Genomic DNA, 6,701 nt, shown 5'->3' with positions numbered 1-6,701 from the left:
TCTAGAGATCACTTGACTGAACCGCGACCCACTGCTCTGCCTCTGCGGCAACAAGCACCTAGTCCAGGGGAGGCACAGCCTTTTCTTACTTATGCCCCATTCTCCACGACTGATTTATATTAATATTACTGTTAGAAACTATATTTGTAACTCATCAGCCGACCTGGGATGATTGTCAGCAATTGTTACAGGTTTTGTTTACTACGGAAGAAAGAAAAAAAATCATGTGGGGGGCCCGTAAACAGGTACTTGGTCCAGATGGACGGCCCACTGATAACCCCAACCTAATTGAAACCGTGCTCCCTAGTACCCGACCGGAATGGAATCCTAACACGGAGGAGGGATGAGGGACTTTGGCCCGTTTTCGCCAGGCTCTGTTAACAGGACTTTGGGCGGCAGCACAAAGGCCAATTAATATGTCCAAGGTTACAGAGGTGACCCAGGGAGCCACAGAGTCTCCAGCCGCCTTCCTGGAAAGGCTGATGGAGACTTATAGGCTATGGACCCCCATAGACCCTGAGGAACCAGAAAACAGGCAGGCGGGCAATTAATTTGGCCTTTGTGACACAGTCGGCCCCACATATCCAAAAGAAATTACAAAAATTAGATGGTTTTGAAGGAAAGAACTTATAAACTGAGAAGAGACAGTTAAGGCAGGTATTAAAAGAAAAAGTATTCTCAGTCACTAGGCAATGTGTGACTTGTGCACAAGTAAACCAAGGGGCCAACTCACAACACCAGGAACTGCATCAGTATCGAGGCAACGAGGCAGGCGGCTTTTGGGAAATGGACTTTAGCCTGAAAGGAATTTTAAAAGAGGTCTTCTCCCCTAAACTAAGTATTAAACAAAGGGGAAACCTTTGAGATACAAATGTCTTATCTGGTCTTCTAAGAAACCCTTATCTCTGCCATCTTTTTAAATGCAAATGTAAAAAAAAGAAGGTAAAGTAACTTAACACTTGACTTGTCAAGGATAAATAGAAATCCCAAGTGTCTTTTCTATAAGCACTAGTAAAAAGGATTTAGCCATCTAGATTGGTGACCTTGATTTGTTCCATCTGCCAGAAGCCCAATTTGAATCCAGCCCCTTGTAACTGATAGATTTTATGTTGTACCTGACTCAGGACTGAAATTTTGGAATGGGAACAATGAGACCTCTGTGTTTGTATTTTCATACGTATCTATATGTGTGTTGTAGATGTATGGTATTGCCAAAAATTAATTCATAGAAGAGCTCTACTTAATTGGCTTCTAAAAAAAAATCAAACACTTACATAAATACTCAGAAGTAAAAAAATAATCTGGCCAGAATGAATTTCGGGTTCATGTCATCTGAAAATTATTCAGTACTCAACTGATATCTGGAATTGAAGGTGGCTTAAACTTGTTGGTTTAATATAGACATGTCTTTAGAGTCATCAATGTTGAGTATAATACTTCTGTTGTACCTAGGTTTCCTAACGGTCAAATAAAACCTTATTCCATCTGTTATAAATCTGTCAACAAGAAAAGTAACTCAATGTAAAAAAAAAAAACTTTTAAGGAAGGTAAGATGTATGTTTTCAGTAAAAGAAGGTGGGACGAATGAGAATAAAAAAATACTGAAAACAGTAATACATGATCAGGATTTTCTAAGATTGGACTGAATTTAGTTGGGTAAATGGATTTTATTAGGAATGGGCTAGAACAAGACTGGATTTGGTTTCTTCCCCCAAAGTATTCTTAAAATGCTGCTTTTGACAACAGACTGTGTGAGTTTCTTTGCATTTAAGTGATCTGTATTTGCTTTTGAGATCTTTTGTAACTTTGGTTAAGGAATAAGTACTGTCTCACAGTGACCTATGATCTTATTTGACCAACTGTTTTAAAACTTTTTGACAAACTTCCCAAATATCAAATCTTAATTGTTTCTTTTGATTTCCAGTTAACTTTGTGATACTTCAGAGGTCCCCTGAGGTATCTTAAAGAAAAATATTTAACTAAGATGACTTGGTATGTTAAACGTAATCATTCATAATTCTGGTTATTGTAACCAAGTTTCTTTATTGATTCCAAGGATTTGGACTGGATACAAAAGAAAAAGGGGGGGTATTAGATAACGAGAAGGAAGGAAAGATATAGATTACAGGGGGCCACTGGGACTCAACGCTGTTTTTGGACCACGGACAGGAAGGTCGACTTGGGCAAGCAGGCAGTCACCCACTCCTTCCTGGTCATGCCTGACTGCCCCTGTGGGGGCAGGACGGGGATCACCGAGTTTTTATTCCTGAGAACCTAGGCCTGATGTTGATTCGACGCTTGCATGAGGGAACGCATCTGGGATCTACAGGGTTACATGAACTGTTAAAAACTCGTTTTCAAATTCCATAACCAGTTTCCCGAAGTAACCTTATTACAATATGTGGATGATTTACTTGTGGCTGGAAAAACTGTGCGGGATTGTCTAATAGGAAGAAAAGGCCTAGTAAGGTTACTACAGGACTTGGGCTATAAACTCTCAATTGAAGGGGCTCGGATTTGTCAAGAACAAGTGGACTATTTGGGGTATATCCTAGAAGGAGGACAGAGCACTCAGGCCATCCTGGCCTTGCCAGCCCCTGCCACAAGGGGGGGAATTGAGAGAATTCTTGGGAATGGCGGGCTATTGCCGGCTCTGGATACCCAGATTTGCAGAGCTGGCCAAGCCTCTATACGATGCCCTGGGGGGCGTTGGCCGGAGTGGCCCCGAGGCCACCAAGATTGGCTGGGCTGAGACACAAGGGAGGGCCTTCCAGGACATTGGAAGGGCTCTTGCCTCGCCTTCTGCTCTGGCACTCCCCAACCCTGATGTGGGCAAGCCGGGGTGGCAAGGGGAGTACTAACTCAGAGGCTTGGGCCCTGGCGAAGGCCGATAGCCTGTCTCTCTAGACGGCTGGACCCAGTGGCCTCCGGGTGGCCCTCATGCGTCAGACAAGTTGCAGCCGCTGCCCTGTTGAACCTCGGCACTGGAAACCTTTTGTACAAAAACTGAAAATAAAATTTCCGGAACCCACATTGCCACCTGGAGACTTAGTCTGGGTAAAGAAACATAACCCCCAGACATTGGAGACTAGGTGGACTGGACCTCATCTGATTGTGTTGAGTACCCTGACTGCTGTTAAAGTTGACAGTGTCCGGACTTGGATTCATCATAGCAGAATAAAGAGTGACTACACCACAGAGGACGTGGACACTAACAGACGGATTGACTGGGCAAAGTTTAGCCCAAAACGAAACATACCTCCTAAATACGGAAGACCAGGAATCAAGGATTTGATTAGTTCCTAAAAAAAGGGGGGAATGTGACGAAAGAAACGGAAGAACAGCTTCAGGGCTAACAGCACATTTTGGCTTCTGTAGGAGTCTTGCTTGCTTGCTTGGGGCGGGAAGAACCGGGTTCCTGATTGGCTGATTCGAAATTAAACAGCTCCCTCCCGCCTTGGGGACGTCCCGCCCTGTGAAGGGTATAAAAGCCTCGCCCGGCTGTTAGTCTCACTCACTTCTCTCCGAGTGGGACCCTGTCCGGACAGTTTGTGTAAGCTTCTATACTTGTACTTGTATAAATCCTTTGCTAATCTTTAAAAAAAATAAAAAATTAAAAAATAAAGTATTTTGCCTGAAATGAGAATTGCTACTCCATCTTTCTTTTGATTTCCATTTGCATGGAATATCTTTTTCCATCCCCTCACTTTCAGTCTGTACGTGTCCCTAGGTCTGAAGTGGGTCTCTTGTAGACTGCATATATACAGGCCTTGTTTTTGCATCCATTCAGCCAGTCTATGTCTTTTGGTTGGAGTATTTAGTCCACTTACATTTAAGGTAATTATCGACATGTATGTTCCTATTCCCATTTTCTTAATTGTTTTGGGTTTGTTTTTGTAAGTCTTTTCCTTCTCTTGTGTTTCCTGCCTAGAGAAGTTCCTTTAGAATTTGTTGTAAAGTGGGTTTTGTGGTGCTGAATTCTGTTAACTTTTGCTTTTCTGTAAAGGTTTTAATTTCTCCATCGAATGTGAATGAGATCCTTGCTGGCTAGAGTAATCTTGGTTGTAGGTTTTTCCCTTTCATCACTTTAAATATGTTTTGCCACTCCCTTCTGGCTTGCAGAGTTTCTGCTAAAAGATCAACTGTTAACCTTGGAAATTCCCTTGTATGTTATTTGTTGTTTTTCCCTTGCTGCTTTTAATATTTTTTCTTTGTATTTGATTTTTGATACTTTGATTCATATGTGTCTTGGCATGTTTTTCCTTGGATTTATCCTATATGGGACTCTCTGTGCTTCCTGAGCTTGATTGATTATTTCCTTTCCCATATTAAGGAAGTTTTCAACTATAATCTCTTCAAATATTTTCTCAGTTCCTTTCTTTTCCTCTTCTTTGTCTGGGACCCCGCTAATTCGAATGTTGGGGTGTTTAATGTTGTCCCAGAGGTCTCTGAGACTGTCCTCAAGTCTTTTCATTCTTTTTTCTTTATTCTGCTCTGTGGTAGTTATTTCCAATATTTTATCTTCCAGGTCACTTATGTGTTCTTCTATCTCAGTTATTCTGCTATTGATTCCTTCTAGAGAATTTTTAATTTCATGTATTGTGTTGTTTATCATTGTTTGCTCTTTAGTTCTTCTAGGTCCTTGTTAAATGTTTCTTATATTTTCTCCATTCTATTTCCAAGATTTTGGATCATCTTTACTATCATTACTCTGAATTCTTTTTCAGGTAGACTGCCTATTTCCTCTTCATTTGTTTGGCCTGGTGGGTTTTACCTTGCTCCTTCATCTGTTGTATGTTTCCCTGTCTTCTCATTTTCCTTAAGTTCCTGTGTTTGGGGTCTCCATTTTGCAGGCTGCATGTTCATAGTTCCCATTGTTTTTGGTGTCTGCCCCCAGTGGCTAAGGTTGCTTCAGTGGCTTGTGTAGGCTTTCCGTTGGAGGGGACTGGTGCCTGTGTTCTGGAGGATGAGGCTGGGCCTTGTCTTTCTGGTGGGCAGGACTGCATCCAGTAGTGTGTTTTGTGCGTCTTTGAACTTATTATGATTTTCAGCAGCCTCTCTGCTAATGGGTGGGGTTGTGTTCCTGTCTTACTAGTTGTTTGGCATAGGGTGTCCAGCACTGGAGCTTGCTGGTCGTTTAGTAGAGCTGGGTTTTAGTGTTGAGACAGAGATCTCTGGGAGAGCTTTCGCCATTTGATACTACATGCAGCTGGGAAGTCTCTGGTGGACCAATGTCCTGAACTTGGCTCTCCCACCTTAGAGGCACAGGCCTGACACCCAGCCAGAGCACCAAGACCCTGTCAGCCACACAGCTAGTTGGACCCCAAAGTCTCTGGTCAGGACTCGGTGGCATGGCAGTAACTTCCACTCACTCCCCCACCCCATTTCCCTGCGGCAGCAGCAGGGGTGGCTCCTTGGTTCCTTTCAATTATGAGCAGTTTTATAATGGAGAGTCTGTTGCTGGGTTTAGCTTTGAGTTCTTTTCATGATCTGTGACATTCATAAAAGAATATCCATTTTAAAAGATTTTCAAAATGACCTTTATTACATGTCCCTATGTGCAACACTTTGTTGGGTACTTTTGCTAAGGGGTGTTTTTTTAAATACCATTCTTTCACAGTGTAAACAGGAAATATTTGGAGTGGGTAGATTAGTCAGGGGATGGAACTGGGGAAAGTATTTGGGGATGGAGGCTTATCATGGAAGTATAAAGTGAGAGAAATGACATTTCTTGGCTCAGTTCCCAGTATTGTTTGCCAGACACATTTTGCCTGTGAAACAAGCAGCGTTCACACCCGATAGTACCACTTTCTAATCAACTGGTAGTGAATTTAAGTTTATAAGTGACAGTGTTTGGGAAATTAAAATTCCAAAGGATTAAGTAAAGTTAACCTTTGATACACTTGCCAAAGGCAAACATAAAGAACAGAAGCAACACTGAGGAGCCTCACTAGCTTCGCTCCTGTCATTGTATAAAATGAATAAGCTTTGCCAAAGGCAAAGTTGTCCTTACTCTGTTTTGAAGACTAGCACAGCTCACTCTAAGACAGTGAATGTGTCCCAAAATAACTGGCAGTGAGTTGTGAAATGGTCTTCCTCAATGGGGTAAGGGTCATTTGGGCAGTGTTGCCAAATAATAAGGCTAGTTTTCCATGTCCCTAAACCTCAATCTTTTTAAGTTAGGCTACAGAAGAAAAAAAAAATGTGGGAAATAAATTAAATCCAGCTGTGATCATTCTGAATACCTCTACATAACCCTAGTGGTGTTTAAGAGGCTCCGGGGTTTCAAGGAACATGTTATGAAAATCACTGCAAACTCTTTCTTGTTTACGTTGAAATTCCCAGGAAGAATTTGAAACTTCAGTAACTCTGAGGAAAACAGGAAAAGGGGCCTTTGGTCAACACTTAACCTCAGTTGTAGCTTTCAGTGGTAGAGTATCAGAAGAAATGACATGGGTCATCTGTTGGAAGAATTTGGGGAAGGATGTTTTTATATTAAAATTTAACATATTCTCTAAAATTGCTAGCTAAGAGGACCTCTGTTGTAGTAACTAGTAAAAAGCTGTGAGAGTGGGGGGCATAGACACTGGAAAGTAAGAGAGAATCGGCAAGTTTAATAAGTTAAAAATTATGTTAGTGAGGACAAGAAGGTACACTTTTAGACATGGGAAAATACTGTCTGTGTCTAAAGAAAATCTACA

At 41.8% G+C, this 6,701-nt stretch overlaps 1 pseudogene; it reads right to left on the bottom strand.

The window, feature by feature from the left end:
* Positions 1-2,862: 2,862 nt before the first annotated feature.
* Positions 2,863-6,701, bottom strand: part of LOC103081556 (probable tRNA pseudouridine synthase 2 pseudogene) — a 31,051-nt pseudogene continuing 27,212 nt past the window's right edge.

The sequence above is a fragment of the Lipotes vexillifer genome, unplaced genomic scaffold (assembly GCF_000442215.2).
Source record: "Lipotes vexillifer unplaced genomic scaffold, Lipotes_vexillifer_v1.1 scaffold178, whole genome shotgun sequence".
NCBI lineage: Eukaryota > Metazoa > Chordata > Mammalia > Artiodactyla > Lipotidae > Lipotes > Lipotes vexillifer.
The sequence above is the reverse complement of the archived record's forward strand: the minus strand, read 5'-3'. Positions and strand labels throughout refer to the sequence as shown.